At 38.8% G+C, this 17,456-nt stretch overlaps 1 pseudogene; it reads right to left on the minus strand.

Moving 5' to 3' along the window:
• Window positions 1-1,947: 1,947 nt before the first annotated feature.
• Window positions 1,948-2,540, minus strand: LOC135276501 (nucleophosmin-like; annotated as a pseudogene).
• Between the last annotated feature and the right edge of the window lie 14,916 nt (window positions 2,541-17,456).

Raw genomic sequence — 17,456 nt, forward strand, 5'->3', positions numbered from 1 at the left:
CTTTATCTTTTCATCTCTTTCTCCTTTTCTCCTTTTTTCCCTTCCTTTTTCCTTTCCTTCCTCTTTTCCTCCTTCCTTCTTTCCTTCTTTCCTCTCTTATCTATCTATCTATCTATCTATCTATCTATCTATCATCTATCAATCATCTGTTTGACTATTTTTCTATCTATCATCTCTCTTATTGGTTCCGTTTTTCTGGAACACCCAAATGAATATACTTAGTTTCCTTTATATTTGCTCAGATTCTTCCCAATCTTTAAAATTGGGAATCTCAATAGTTTTGAACACATCAGGAGCAATATCAATTTCATCTTCTCGCAGATATTCTCCCAGAACCCACTGAACTGATTGCTCTTTGTCTTCCACGCACAGTGGGCACCTAGGAACCTCCTTCACTATCATCCTGTTTCCAATGTAGCTCTTGTTTCTTGGATCCCATGACTTCTGCCTTCTTGGTTTTTATCCTCATTTTTTTTCTTGAGATAAAGATCACAAAACATAAAACTCACCACTTTAACAATTTTAAAGTGTACAAGTGATTTTTAGTATATTCACAATGCTGTGCAACCAACACCACCATCTAATTCCAGAATGTTTCGTCACCCCCACAAAGAAACTCCTTACCAATTAAGCAATCACTCTACATTCCACTCTTTCTCCAGCCTTGGGCAATCACTACTTACTTTCCGTTTCTATGGATTTGCCTATTTAGGATATTTCATATAAATGGAGTTATATGATATATGTCCTTTATGACTGGCTTTTTTAACATAATACTTTCAAGCTTCAGGCCTGTTGTAACATGTACATTGCTTTATTCTTTTTATGACTGACTCATATTCCATTGTATGAATGTACTAACTTTTTTTTAATCCATTCATCAGTTGATGGGCATTGGGTTGTTTCTACTTTTGGCTATGATGAGTAATCCTACAATAAAGGTAGCATTAGTGTACATCTTTTGATACCTAGGAGTGGAATTGAATTGCTAGGTCATATGGTAACTCTACATTTACCCTTTTGAGGAACTGCCAGACTTTTCCACAGCAGCTGCAGCATTTTGCATTTCTACTAGCAATACACAAAGGTTCAATGTATACATCCTCACAAAAATTTATTTTTCTTGTTTTGTCTTTATTATAGCCATCCTAGTGAAAGTGAAGTGGTAACTCATTATAATTTTGATTTTCATTTCCCTAATGATTAATGATGCTGGGCATCTTTTCGTGTGCTCGTGTGCCATTTGTATATCTTCTTTGGAGAAAATCTGTTCAAGTTCTTCACCCATTTTTAAGTGAGTTGCTGTCTTTTGTTTTTGAGTTGCAAAACTTATTTACATAGTCTATTATTAGACCCTTTGTCAAGTATATGACTTGCAAATATTTTTTCTAATCTATGAATTGTCTGTTAACATTATTGATAGTATTCTTTGGTGATGCAATTTTTAAAATTTTGATGAAGTTCAATTTACCTATTTTTTAATTTTTTTGTGCTTTTGATCTTAGATTTAAGGAAACAGTTACCTATCCAAGATCACAAAGAATTGTACCTACATTTTCTTCTAAGAGTTGTATAGTTTTAGCTCTTACATTAAGGCTTCGATCAATTTAAAGTTAATTTTTTTTCATTCAAATGTTTATCGAGCAGCTAAGGAGATACAAAGGTGATTTAAAACATGGTCAGAGGTGAGGCAAATGCACAAGTAATAGGAAGCAAAGGGCAAGGTTCATTGAATCACAGCAGGCAGAAGAAAGTGCTTTAGGGAACCAAGAGTGAGATTATTTCCAGCCTGAAGAGGCATGGGTGGCAAATCAGAAAAGGGGATTGAGATTAAATTAGAAAACTTCAGTCTGGATTGTTGATGACACTCAGTGTGGGCTATATTTGTCTCTCCTTTTCCTTTCTCCCCATCTTTGGGCTTAATTTACCAGTAGTGTCCAGGACTTTTCAATGCTCTTTTTCTATACTTGTTTGCATTTTTGCTTTAATGTCTTCTATAGAACTAGGTCCTTTTGTTGTTTAGGAGTTTTTTTCCTGTTTTTTGAAGGAGTCTTGTCCTTTTGATTTTGGTGTTGATGGTTTTGAGTCTTCCATTCTGATTTGACTGTTGTGCATTTTTGGCTGGAATATCTCATATAGATTTATTCATAGGCACTTTTTCTTCAGTTTCCTCATCAAAATCATCATCATCTTCTTCTTCTTCAGCAGCAGCAAGTTTTGCTTTTTTCTGTGGAAACTTGCTATCACCTCCAGGGGCAGATAGCTTTCCAGTTACACTTAAGAGTTTCACATCCTCCTCCTCTTCATCTTCTGACTGCATCTTCCTGCACAGCTACTAAGTGCTGTCCATTAATATACACTGACCCTGAACCACACTTCAACTGTAAGGCCACTGGTGGTGTTATTTCAGAGCCCCCAAGGGAAACCATTAGCTGTACAGTCATCTTCAAAGTTGCCAGTGTTAATCTATTTGGACTGCCTTCGTAATTCATTGCCTCTGCTTCAACAATGTGTAATTCATGCTTTGTACCAGACCCTAAACTGACCATTTTGAAGTCAGGATGAAGTTTTGAAGTCAGGATGCATGAATTTGTAAATTGCTTGGGATATTGCCCTTTTAACAATATTGAGTCTTCCAATCCATAAATATGGATGTTTTTCCAGTATATTTAGGCTTTTTTTTTTTTCATTTCTTTCAACAATGCTTTGCAGTTTTAGTGTACAAGTCTTGTATTTCTTTGGTTAAATTTGTTCCCAGGTATTCTTTCTGATGATATTGTACACAGAATTGTTTTCTTAATGTCATCTTTAGATTGTTCATTGCTACAGTATAATAGAAATACAATTGATTTTTCTATGTTGATCTTGTATCCTGTAAACCTTTTTCTTTTTTTTTTGAGATAGAGTTTTGCTCTTGTTGCCCAGGCTGGAGTGCAATGGTGAGATCTCAGCTCACTGCAGCCTCTGCCTCCTGGGTTCAAGCGATTCTTCTCCCTCAGCCTCCTGAGTAGCTGGGATTACAGGCGCCTGCCACCACGTCTGGATAATTTTTGTAATTTTTCTATTTTTTGTAAAGACGGAGTTTCACTATGTTGGCCAGGGTGGTCGTGAACTCCTGACCTCAGGTGATATTAGTGCCTCGGCCTTCCAAAGTGCTGGGATTTCAGGCATGAGCCACCATGCCTGGCCGTATCCTGTAGCCTTGATGAACTCTTTGTTAGCACCAATGTTGTGGGATTTAATGAATTCTTTGGGTTTTTTTTTTTTATATATAAGACCACGTCATCTGTGAACAGAAATAATTTTACTTCTTTCTTTCCAGTCTAGTTGCCTTTTATTTCTTTTACTTGCTAATTGCCCTGTCTAGAACTTCTAACATAAAATTGAATAAAGGTGGCAAAAGTGGACATCCTTGTCTTGTTTCTGATCTTGGAGGAAAGCTTTCACTTTTGCATCATGCTGAATAATCTTACCTGTGGGTTCTTCATAGATGACCTTTATCAGGTTGAGTAGTTTTCTATTTTTTGGTATGTTGAGTATTTTTATTATGCAAGGGTTTTGTCGGATGCTTTTTCTGCATGTATTGGAATGATCATGTGCGGTTTTTTCCCTTCATTCTGTTAATATAGTGTACTACATTGATTGATTTTCCTATGCGCAACCACCCTTGAATATCTGGGACAATTCCCACTGTCATGGTTTATGATCCTTTATATACACTTCCAGATTTTGTTTCTAGTATTTTGTTAGGAATTTTTGCACTTATATTCATAAAGAATATTGGTCTGTAATTTTACTTTTTCTTGCAATGCCTTTGTTTTTTGGTATTGTAATACTGGCCCCTTATAATGAACAAGGAAATGTTCCTTTCTCTTCTATTTTTTGGTGTTAATTATTCTTTAAACATTTGGTAGAATTCACCAGTGAGGCCATCTAATCTTGAACATTTTTGTTGGAATTTTTCTTTTTTTTTTTTAATTGCTGATTCAATTGCTTCCTCGTTATAAGTCTGTTCAGATTTTATATTTATTCTCGAGTCAGCTTTGGTAGTTTGTGTCCTTCTAAGTATTTGTCAGTTTCATCTATGTTGTCTAATTTGTTGGCATACAATTGTTTAGAGTATTCTCTTGAAATCTTTTTTATTGTTGTAGGTTGGTAGTACTGTCCCTACTTTCTTTCCTGATTTTAGTAATTACAGTTTTCTCTCCTTTTTCTTGGTAAATCTAGATAAAAGTTAGTTGATTTTCTTACTCTTTCCAAAGAACCAATTTTTTTGTTTCATTGTTTTTCTCTATTCTTTTCTATTGCTGATTTCATTAATTTGCACTCAAATCTTTATTATTTTCTTCCTTCTGCTTGCTTTCCTTTTTCTCCTCTTTAAGGAGAATAAAGTTAGGTTATTGGTTTGAGATCTTTCTTAAGAAAGTTGTTCATAGGATTTCCATCTGAGCACTGTTTTACTGCATCTTGTAAGTTATGATTTGTTTTATTTTGTTTTCCATCTCAGAGTATTTTCTAAGTTCTATTGTAAGTTCTTTTTTGACCTATTGTTTATTCAAGTGTGTGCTTTTGCATTTTCTACATCCTTGTGTGTTTTTCAAATTTTCTTTTGTTACTAATTTCTAATGTCACTTTATTGTGGTCAGAGAACATACCTCAATCTTTTAAAATTTATTGAATCTTGCTTTGTGGCCTAACATATGGTCTATTCTGGAAAATACTCCATATGCACTTGAGAAGAGTGCCTACTTTGCTGTTGTTTTTTGTAGTTTTCTGTAATGTGTGTTAGGTCTAGCTGGTTTACAGTGTTGTTTAAGTTTTCTATTTTCTTGCTGATCATCTATCTAGTTGTTCTATACACTATCGAAAGTGGGGTGTTAAGTTTTCCAACAATTATTTTTGAACTATTTCTTCCTTCAATTCTGTCAGTTTTGTTTCATACATTTTGAAGCTCTATTGTTAGGTGTATACACATTTGTAATTGTTCTATCTTCTTGATGGGTTGGTCTTTCATTATTACATAATGTCCCTGTTTGTCTTTCATAACAATTCATCGAGTCTGGTAGTATATTAGCCACTTCAGTTCATTTTGAGGTACTGTTTGCATGGAATATCTTTTTTTCATCTTTTTACTTTTAAAAACATACTTTGTATCTTTGAATCTAAAGTGAGTCTCTTCTAGACCTAATATATAGTTGGGTCATGTTGGTTTTTTTTTAATCAATTCTCCTAATCTCTGTGTTTTGGTTGAAAAGTTGAACTCATTTACATTTAATGTAGTTACTGATAAGAAAGGACTTACATCTGCCATTTTGCTATTTGTTACCTAGGTATCTTATGTCTTTCCATTTCTTAATTCCTCCATTACTGCTTCCATTACCTTCATTGTGTGTTGAATAGACATTTTTAGTGTACTGTTTTAATTCTTTTGTTATTTATTTTACTATATATGTTTTAGTTATTTTCTTAATGGTTGCCCTAGTGATTATAATTAATATCTTAATTTATAATAATCTATTTTGTTAAGTTGGTAAGTTTACTTCTATATAGCTCCTCTCTCTTTGTGTTTTTGCTGTCACAAATTATATCCTCATCGGTTGAGTGCCCATAAATATAGTGTCTCAGTCAATTAAGGCTGCTATAATAAAATGGCATAGACTGAGTGCCTTAAACAACAAAAATTCATTTCTCACTCTTCTGGAGTTTGGGAGGCCCAGATCAACTTGCCAGCAGATTTGGTTCCTGGTGAGGGCCTCTTCCTTGTTTGCGGACAGTTGCCTTATTCCTGTATCCTCACATGGTAGAAAAGAGAGCTCTTCTTATGAGAACACTAATGCTATCCTGAGGCTTACACTCCTGACATCATCAAAACCCAATTACCTCCCAAAGGCCCCACTTTCAATCACCATCATTTTGGAGATTAGGACTTTAACATACAAATTTTGGAGGAAGAAAAACAGGTACTCTAGTAAATATAGATTCATAATTATTGTGTTTTAAATGAAATAGGAAAAAGGCACTAAGAAATAAAAAATATATGAATACTGACTTATATATTTACCTATGCAGCTATCTTACCAGTGTTTATTATTTCTTCATATGATTCCAGTTATTGTTTACTGTTCTACCTAGAGTTCTTTCATTTCAACCTGAAGGACTACATTCTGCATTTCTTGTAAGGAAGGTCTTCTGGCAACAAACTCTCTCAATTTTTGTTTATGTAGAAATGTCTGAATGTTTCCTATTTCTAAAGGATAAATTTGCTGAATATAAAGTGTGGGCTGCCATCAAAATTTACCTGAGCCTTGGTGTCAAATGTTTTTAGTTGGAAGTCAGTCACATAGGCAAGCAGTACCCATGTAGCTGACCCTAACTAACTTCTCAGTCTTTGGCCCTTCCAGAGATAAACTGATACAACATGGTTCAAGGCCCTAGATATGCAAAGACTCTTATCGGGCAGTATATTCCAAGGGCTGAGAAATTATCTTCCAACAGCTGGTCAAACACCAGTCCTGAAGACCTTTGGAATGTGCAGGATGCAAACAACCTGCGTCAACTAAGTCAATGCTTAACTGCACACATATTAACACATTTAATTTTTGTAACAATCTTGTGAGATAAGGGTCTTTCAAATGCTGCCCCAAGAAATGTTAAAAGATATTCCATGAAAAGAAATATGTAATGGTTATATAAGTATTAGAAATACTGCACACTATTACTAAATTTAATATTTATGATGTATATTAACATATGAAAGGCTCTGAGAAATCCTGCAGAAAAGAAACCTGTTTAATTTTTCATTTCATCCAACTTTTCCTAAATATGGGTATCTGTGGACCCTATTTTCCAGGGAATGCCTATCAAAGTACAGTGTTCATTGAACACAGTTTGGTAACTGCCAAGATAGAGACATGGAGCAACTGAGGTTTAGAAACTGGCATCATAACATGCAGCTAGTAAACGGCACTGCTGGACTGCAAATCCAGGCTTGATTCAAAGTCTTATTCTTTCCATCATTTCATATTGGCTCCAAAGGATACATTTTCTATGCTTTTTGAAATAAAATGATTCATTTTAAACACTGAACTAAATTCATGCATTGCCTTTCACGTTTTTAAATTACTCACCCTCTATATATACATGAACATGATCTCACCTTATCTATTGTCTCATATCTATTGATTTGTATGTTATGTTAGAATAGAGATGTTATCACTTGAGAGGAATCCTGCAGGCAAAGTACTCACTCCTTCATTTATTCATTTAATTGATTCAACATTCTTTGCGTATCCACTATGTGCCAGTCATTGTTCCAAGTACTTGGAATGCAAAACCAAACAAAGAGAACAAGATCACACCTTTCTGGGTTTCTAGTTAATGAAACAGAGATATAATGAACTACAAACATAATAAATACATATTTACTTTGTACATTACAAGGTGATATGAACTGCAGAAAAAATAGAGCAATCTATGAGCAATCAAGAGTGTAGTGTAGAAGAGGTGCAATTTAGAATAGTGGGGTCATGGGAGACCTCTTTGAGAAGGTGACCTTTAAGCAAAAACTTGAAGGAAGTAAAACAGTTAGACATGCAGATCTGTGGAGGAAGAGTATTCCAGGTTGAGGGAATGAACACAGCAAAATCTTTTTGGTAAGTTGTGCCTGGCATGTTTAGGGTCAAGCAAGGAAACCAATGTGTTTGGAGCAGGGTGAGAGGAGGGTAGTAGGAAATACTCCAAAGAGGTAAAGGGATAGGGGTTGTGGGCAGGTTACATAGGACCATTGTTAGAACTTTGTCTTTTTCACTGGGAGATACACTGGGGTCTTGACCAGGGGGATAACAGCATTTGGCTATTGCTTTTAAGTGACATTTTTGCAATGTTACAAGTAGAATAATAAGAATAGATGGGAAGGTCAGAAGTAAGAGAAGAGTTAGGAGGCTTTGGGAATAATCTAGGTGAGAGATGATAGTGGCTTAGACCAAGGTGGTACCAGCAGAATCTGGATGTATTTTGTAGGTACAGCCAGGAAAATTTCTGATGGATTGAATGAGAAGTGTGAGAGAAGATAGTAGTCAAAGATGGCTCCAAAATTTGTGGGCGACACAAGCAGAAGAGAGTTGTCATCAGTTGAGAGTATTAAAAATGTGAAAGGAATAGATTGGGGCAAAGCAAGATAAAGAGTTTAGTTGTGAATATGGTAGGTTTGAGAGGTCCGTTAGACACCCAAGTAGAAATAACAAATAATCAGATGGAAATATAAGCCTAGTATTTAGCGAAAAGGCTCTGGCTGGAGATACAAATCTGGAAGCATCTGCATGTAGATTAAAAGCCATGAGACTATGAGGTCCTACCAGATGGAGAGGAAAACATAACCAAAGACTTAACTATGGGGTAATCAGTGTTAAGTCGTTTGAAAAAAAGAGGAGGAACCAGCAGAAAAGCCAAGGAGGCCTAACAATTGAAATAGAAACAAAACAAAGAAACTATATTAAGGACAAGAAAAAAGAATCACCTGTCAAATGCTGTTAAGTAAGATTAGGACTCATAGCTAACCAACAGTTGTAGCAGTATGGTGGTCCCTGGCTGTCTTACAAGAAGGGTTGCATTGGAATGGTGGAGGTGAACACCTATACAGAACCTAATTCATTTATTCACGTGACAAATACTTAGTGCTATCAGTATCTAAAACCTACAGTTTGATGCCCTTCTTTCCTATGACTTGTAAATGTAAAGGATATCAGTCTTAGATTTAAGCTATAAAATCAACACCTAATTGATTCATGGGAGATAGACAAAGTTAAGATATACAAAGCTAAGATATAAGAAAAAAAATGACTCCCTGGTCAGCAAGGTTTGATAATAACTTGGCAGAATGTACAACAGATCTAAGGTAAGACTAAGTCTACTTGGATGAGAATGAGTTGACGAGGAAGTGTAGAAAGGACTTCTCCAGTTAATGTTGGTTGTATCTGGGGAACAGAGACTCTTAGTAAGCATCAAGTATTCTTGTACCTTTAGCAGTGAGTTCTCATTTAAGTCCATAAATTGATGTTGTTGGATCAATACATTATTGATCCAAAATATTAATACGGTTAATGAGACTCAGCTTCTGAGAAATGAAGCCACACTCATTGTCTGCGTTGATTAGATCAAGTTTCTGGGTCCTTAATGCTGAGAGCTGGAAAAAAGCCCCCACTCCTTGATATTCCCCCTGCCAGGAGACAGCCTTCCCGACCTCCTCCAGGAGTAGCCCTCTTCATCGCTGTCTGAATTGCTATCCCAAGACCTTTTAATGGGCAGACACTTTGTCATGAATTTAGGGTTTATAAGGAAGTAAAAGAACATTCATGGGCTCAAATGTTCACAGGTTCACCAGGGGCAATGATATGTGACACATTAGTAACAAGAAAGAATGACAAAGCAGAAATGGCACATGGTAATATATCCAAGGGCCAAATGAAGGTGTATAGACAAAACTTTCTCCCAGCCCCTCTCCTTTACCCGCACCTCTCCTTAGGACACAGAGCTGCTATAGCCAAGAGTTCAATTCCTTTGGCTTTGAACAGAGTGAATATCACTTTCCAGACATTCTTGTTTCATGTGATGTAGAAAAAAGACGCAGTTACTTTGGAAGCACACAGAACTGGCTCCAAATTCCGTCTCTTGCATTTAATTGCTGCATGATATTGGGAAAGTCAATTAACCCCTCCTGGCTAAAGTTCTTGCTCCTGTAAAACCAGAATGAATACCACTTTTCTTGTAGGGTTTGGTGAGGATTAGAGAAAAGGTACAGAAGAGCCTGGGAACACAGATGATATAACATAAAAGATTGCTCTTATCAACCCTGATGCTTGGGCTAGTCAGTCAGACCATTTCCCTCTAAGCCAGTATGTCATAGCCCGTGGGCTTGAGGAATTAGCTGTGAGTTGAAGTTGAAACTTAATGCAATTCACTCGACCTTTACAAATCTCTGTTTGTTCTTCTGTAATGTATAGGTTTTAAAACTCATTGGGCTCACTTAAAACTCTCTGTATTAAGTGAGACAGTGTCAGAAAGTGGTCTAAAGTCAGGAATGTAGTCAGTCACAAGGTCCCCTCATCTTATCCTCTTCCCTGCTTCCATTGGGATCTGGCCTGTCCAGCTCAGTGATGGAGATGATTAGGCTTGGTGGAAAGCAGTTGAACATCAAACCTGATCTCATTTTCCTTTTTTTTTTTTTTTTATAAAATCAGTCCTTTGATAATAACTTTAGCTAAATGTATGCCTTTGCCTGTGTTCTATACTGGTGAATTACAACTGTAGAATCTTTGTACCATTTGCTAAGATGGTCGTTGGGAAAATAGCATGCCGTTCTTGGGGTGGGTGGAGCTTATCAAGGCACCTTATATCTGTTATTCCATTTAAACCTCATAGCAACCCTGGAAGGTGGGTACTGGTTTCTATGAGGTGTGACTCACCCACAGGTTGCACAGCAGGTGTGTGCAGAGTCAGAACTAGGTCTCTGCTCAGATACCTCCCTAGGCCACATCCAACCTTCATTCTCCTATGCTTTCTCTCTCTACGAGCTCAGTGCTAGCTCCTTGTAAATGTCAATCAAGGTTACCTGCATTTCAGCTCTCCCACTGGCCTGTGGTTGTGCTATATTTTGTTTGGGCCCCCTCACTCCCCAAAGTAGCTCAGGCAGACCCTCTAGTAACCAGAAATATGGTCAGGCAAAATATCAGCCTCTGATTGGGCCTAAAATAAGCTGACTGTAAGGGCCAAATGCTTTAATTTTGGAACATGAGCTAAATAAAAAAAGATTCACTGTTTGGGGAGGGTAGGAAGAGAGTCCATCCTGCTATGGTGATTTCTAATTAATCAGACCAGTGCAGAGTCTGTGGGTTTGGCTCTGTAAATAGAAAGCAGATGCCACCGTGAAGGCTGCCCAAATAAGGAAAATAGCAGAAATGGCTTCAAGCTGTAACAAGTTTAATGAAAAGGACTTGAAGAAATGATGTATAAGTTTTTAAACATCTTATTATAATTAGTAGGAGGTGTGTATAGCCATAACACCTTATTCTTATTGGAGAAAAGCTGCCTAAGATATGTTTCCAATAAAATGTCCCTGTCTCCTTATCAAAAGCAAACAAACAAACAAAGGATTTGGGGATGTAAACCATTATCGATTGGACTTTCAAAAGCAATCTGTATTTACAAAGGACAATCCTATTCTCTCAAAAGCAATATCACATATTCAGGGGGTCTAGTCTATGCCAGACACTTTACAGCTGTAATCTTATTGAATTCTCATAAAAACCCAGTGAGGGAGTTGGCTTGTGTGTGTGTGTGTGTGTGTGTGTGTGTGTGTGTCTAATGACCTTCTTCGTGATGAAGAAATAGAGACCACATCTGGCCAGGGGAGGCACTGGGAGTGGACCAGATCAGACAGGAGAAGCTATGATGTTGCCTGGCAGTTCGGAGCCTGACTCCAAACTCTGCCAACTCTGCCCTTGCTGGCTACAATGCCTTGGGTGAGTCACTTAAACTCTTTGTGCCTCAACTTCCTAGTTATAATTTAGGGATGTTATACAAATGGACAATAGCCAGACCATATAAGACAATGGAACTGCAATCCTCAATCTCTGCAGCAATTGCCAGCTTCCCTAGTTTTTTGCCCTTCCTTCCAACCCAGGACCAACCAGAAAAAGCCAGAGCCACATATGCTCCCTCAACAAATCCCAGCCCCACTTCCAGTTAGCAACCTCTGCTTTGCCATGCCAACAGAGCATATTTGAAGCCTCTCTTTCTAAAGCTTTCCCTCTTCCCTGCCTGCCTTTGAGTCACCGCCAAACACAAGGGTGGGGGCTGACTCCCTTCTGTAGTAAGCCCCAAAGAGCCTCCATTTGCTCTCCTTTGAACTGTCTTAGTTTATTTCCACAGGGATAATAACCAACCTCATAGGGTTGTCACGATGTAGTTAGTAATGCTGGTAAAGTGCTTAAAACAGAATTTGACACATTAAATGCTCACAAAGATAGTTATAATATTTAAAAAGTCAATTTCACAGTAGAAAGGCAGGCTTCAACACATGATTTGCATATGAAAAAGTTTAAGAACTACTATGGTGTGGGAATTGGAGCAGATACGTAGTTGAGGCCTCCTGTGGCCTATCCTAGGCAATGTTGTTCAGTATTTAACTCCTTTCCCTCTCTAATTTCCAAGAAAAAAAATTTAAAAAATTAAGAAACAGTCCAGAAGGTGGAGAGGACAAGCCCAGCTACACCCCATTCCCTAGCTCCCTGCATCCACTATCTTAGCTCAGAAGAGCCAAAAGTGAGAGCAGTCACTGGGGCACAGAGAAAGAGGCAACTTTCAGCCTACGAACATTTGGAAGTATAAAGAGTGCAGTTCATTCACCCCCCAACTGTAGCTCTCATCCCTGTCAATTGGAGCAGGAACCCTTCTTGGGGGCCTGTGGGCACTGCCAAGCATGAAAATAAAGAAAAATCTTGAGTTCCTTCAAGGGAAATTCTAGGCACCTACCTAATCCTGAGATGTAAATGAACAACTTGATAAGCAAGAAGGTAATAATAGTTTTAAACAATAGCCTAGGGGCTGGGCACAGTGGCTCATATCTGTAATCCCAAGCACTTTGGGAGGCTCAGGTGGGTGGATCACTTGAGGTCAGGAGTTTAAGACCAGCCTGGCCAACATGGTGAAATCCTGTCTTTACTAAAAATAGAAAAATTAGTCAGGTGTGGTGGCTCACACCTATAATCCCAGCTACTTGGGAGGCTGAGGCAGGAGAATTGCCTGAACCTGGGTTCAGTGTTGCAGTGAGCCGAGATCTCACCACTGCACAGAGCCTAGGTGATAGGGCGAAACTCTCTCTCAAACAAACAAACAAACGATAAAAAACAATAGCCAAAGAAGTTAGACTCAGGAGATGTTTTGCTCCCTATAAAAACTAAGGCTAGGATCTCAACATCTGTCTCTGAGTTGTTTTTCAGAAACCCAGACCCCCCACCAAATGAATTTGCTGGCACATAGACCTCTGATAAGGAGTAACTGGGACTGAACTCTGTTTGCTGTTTGCCCTTTGAAATTTCTTCCTGAGGGGCCTGGAGGAGGTCACGCCCACAAGTCAAAGCTGATATTCTTTTCTGCTGATCCCAAATTCTCAGACAAAACTTCAACTCCTAAACCAAATCAGGAAATCTGTGAATCCACCTATAACCTGTACCCCTACCCACCACAAGACGTCCTGCTTTTTCAGTTCAAACCAACACATAGCCTCTATATATTGATTTATGGCTTTGCCTGCAACCTCTGTCTCCCTGCCTTTAAAAACCCTTCTTTGTCAGCCATTGAAGAGGTTGGGTCTTGAGCATGAGCTGCCCTGCAATTAACGCCTCACTTTCTCAAGCTGCAATCCTGATGTCAGTGTTTGGCTTTGCTGGGCCAGGCAGGCAGACCCCAGTTCAGTTCTGTAACCCCTGCTGCCTTTGGAATGCATGGCCCTTATGTTGGACTGAAATCACTATTACTATTCGTACTTGAGAAAGAAAGACTTCTCTCTCTAAGAGGAAGCAAATGAAGGAAAATGGCTAGACATTTACAAGATTCAGTACTTCAAAAGACAGAACTTTATATGAGAAATCAAAGAAAACATCTCCCTACACAACAGACTAACAACCAAATGCAAACAATATTTCTGAAAAATATGTTTTCCACATCTTAACAGAATTTGAGAGAAAACGTTATACCTTTGAAAGGCAATCAAAATGATGAAAGAAAACATGACTTGAATATGAAAACCGTGGTTCGTGAATTATTTTTGTTTTTTTTTTTTTGGGGTTTTTTTTGAGATGGAGTCTCACCCTGTCAGCCAGGTTGGAGTGCAGTGGCTCTATCTCGGCTCACTGCAACTTCCACATCCCAGGTTCAAGCAATTTTCCTGCCTCAGTCTCCTAAGTAGCTGGTATTACAGGCGCCCACCACCACACCTAGCTATTTTTTGTGTGTTTTTAGTAGAGATGGGATGTCACAATCTTGGCCAGGCTGTTCTTGAACTCCTGACCTCAGAATTCACCTGCCTTGGCCTCCCAAAGTGCTGGGATTACAGGCATGAGTTTCATGGATTACTAAATGCATGAGCTGATTCAGACAATGATGGTCAAAGGCATCCCAGTACTTTGTAAAGGGAGAGCTCAGACTGAAGTGATTACTATTTTAGTGGTGATGATCTTAGCATCAGGAAAGTGGCTTTAAGGCAGTTCATCCAGGCATTGCCTGTCTCCAGGTGTGATGCATCAGGAACCCCATGGTCCGCCTCTGATTGAGCCTTGCCAAAACAGGTGAAACAGAATCTAGTCAAGTCTTTAAAGCTAACCATTTATAGAAAACCTAGGTGAAGAGAGAAGGAAGGACCAGTCAATTGACACCACTAGGATGCAAATACTGGGTACAGGACATTTTATTAGACAACTGACTAGCATGAAACAAAAAGCAAGGAGGGAAAGGGACTGCCCTAGATTAGAAGGGACTTAAGAGAAAAGATTACCAAATGGGAAGTGAAGAACTTGTTTAAAGCCTGGTTCAAACAAACCAAGGCAAAATGACATTTTTAGAAATGTTCAGAGAATCTTGATTACACAATTGAATTCTGTGTGATACCAAGGAATTTTTGTCAATTTTATTAGGTGTGATAGTGTATTCAAGAAAATGTCCATCTAATTTTAGACATGCATACATCAAAGTCCAGGGATAAAATGCATAATGTGGGCCAGGCATGGTGGCTCATGCCTGTAATACCAGCACTTTGGGAGGCTGAGGTGGGAGGATCACTTGATTCCAGGAGCTTGACACCAGCCTGGGACATATAGTGAGACCCCATCTCTACAAAAATAAAAAAGTCAGGTGTGGTGGCACGTGCCTATAGTCCCAGCTACTTAGGAGGCCAAAGTGGGAGGATCACTTGAGCCAGGAGGTAGAGGTTGCAGTGGGCAGAGATTGCACCACTGCACTCTAGCCTGGGTGACAGAGTGAGACCACATCTCAAAACACACACACACACACACACACACACACACACACACACACACGGCATAATGTCTGGTATTGTTTTAAAATATCTTCACAAAAGAGAAAAAAGGAAATACATAAAGAAAATGTTGCAAAATCTTGATTATTGCTGAGTCTGGCTGCTGGTGATATGGAAGTGTTACAGTTTTCTTCATCTGGTCTTGAGGTCTCCCTCTGAAGATGGCTGTAAGCACTAGCCCTGCCCTGAGAGTTGTGAGTGCTTACAGTGTGCCTCTGGTGGGTTACCCGTGGATGGCCTAATGACTCAGTGTCCAACCCATGACTCATGGGAAACTTGTTTATACTGGCAGATACTTTTGTGGCTCTTGTCTGACCTCTGTCTGGCTTATTCCTTCCAAGATAATCCATTCTCTAAGAAAGCATTGATGGGGAAAGAAGTTACGTTCAGGTATGTCAGTCAGGGGAGACATGAGACACAGGGAATGCCACTCAACAAACCACAGGAAGTAACAGAAGCAGTGCATTACTTACAGATCCCAGAAAAAAGGGCAGCCCTCCTCACAGGGCCAACGAAGAGCTGGTAACACGCCTTACCAAGGTGGGTTTCCTGCAGGAAGTCCTAATTGGTGGGGTTAGAGCTAGCCGGCCCCAGCTCTGTGGAGGCATGCTGTGACTTAGAGTGTCACTGTGGCATATCTGTGCAGTCTCTGTGGGGTGTGGGAGTCATTGGGGTGAGTCAAGCAGGCATCTATATGTCCTGCAGGGAAGTGGTCACCAGGAGGCAGTTGTATAAGGCAGATATCTAGATCAATCACATTGAAAAACTAGGAAGAGGAGCAGAACTGGGCTCTGTGTCGAGGGTGACTAAGCCCTGCTTCTGGTATAATAAAGTCCAACTTCTTTTCACAAATGGATGCTGAGGCAACATCAATTTATGGGAATTCACTTCAGGGGCTTATTGTACTCTTCTATCTTTTGATGTTTTTGAAAATGTTCATTTTTTTTAAAATTACATAAGTGACAGTCAAATGGGCATCATGTTTATCTAATTCATTACTCATGACAGGCAGCTATTGGAACAGAATTTCCTTTTTCTGAATCTTCCACTTAGTCTAAAAATCATCACACACCAACTTTGCACCTTTAGATCTACAGGCATTAGTGCATGTAGTGAATGCCGGGATGCTCTGTCTGTATCCCCTCTTCAGGATGGAGAAACTATTTTCCTACCAGCCCAGAGGGTTACCTACTGATGTCTCAAAGCTGAACCCCTTCCAAGGAACTGTTCTTGGCCAAGGGGAGCTGCCTCTCCCCAGGGGCAGTTCACATCCATTTTCATATCTATATAGAAATAAAGGCCGCTTTGCCTCAATATGGAACAGCACTGAAGGGCTCCAAAGGCTCCCATAAGATGGCTGAGCCCTTTGTTGTGGTTGCTTTGCCGTTGAACTTGTCCTTCTAATCAAGCCTGCTCCCATTACTCCCCCCAGGGGCGTTACTCTTTACAGCAGTGACCAATGAACGTCCTACACACAAATCTCTATCTCAGCTTCTGTTTCCCAGGAAACCCTAACCTAAGCTAGTGTGGAAAAATCTCAACTACCTACTGTTGAATGAAAAAAGCAGGTTGCAAACCAGTATGAATAAAACGTTTCCACATAAATAATGGGGGGAAAAAAAAAAAGGAATCCACAAAAGCATGCATTTCTGTATGGGTATAAATACACAGAAAAAAAATGAAGATACATATATCTTTTTACTTTGGGAAAGGGAATTAGTTGGGAAGATGTTAAGGGCAGCTTTCATTGTATTTGAATTGCTTTGACTTTTATCAAAAAGATGAATTAATCTGTTATTTATGTTTTTCAAAGTAAGTCAATTTTTTTTTTCTTTTTAAACATGCAATGAAAGCAACATTCAGCAGATGGGATACTACAGATACACTTATGTGAGTCGATAAGAAGATGATATTATGTCTACCAAAACTCAGACAATGAGAACACATGGACACAGGGAGGGGAGCATCACACACTGGGGTCTGTGGGGGGTAACTAGGGGAGGGACAGTGGGGGGTGGGGAGGTGGGGAGGGATAACATGGGGAGAAATGCCAGATATAAGTGATGGGGAGGAAGGCAGCAAACCACACTGCCATGTGTATACCTATGCAACAATCCTGCATGTTCTTCACATGTACCCCAAAACCTAAAATGCAATAAAAATATATTTTTTAAAAAAAGAATGAAAACACATGACCCATGCTTTTACCAATATTGATTGACCTAAGAAAATGAGTAAGTGTATACAGTATTCATAAATTCGAAACAGAACAGTTAATAGCCAAAATAAGGAGATTTAATTTTGACAAAATTAACTAATAAAACAAAGGAGATAGAACACAAATATACAACATTAAGAGTAGCAAAGC

Source organism: Aotus nancymaae, unplaced genomic scaffold, assembly GCF_030222135.1.
Source record: "Aotus nancymaae isolate 86718 unplaced genomic scaffold, 86718_ANA_hifiasm-v0.15.2.pri h1tg000025l, whole genome shotgun sequence".
Classification (NCBI taxonomy): Eukaryota; Metazoa; Chordata; class Mammalia; order Primates; family Aotidae; genus Aotus; species Aotus nancymaae.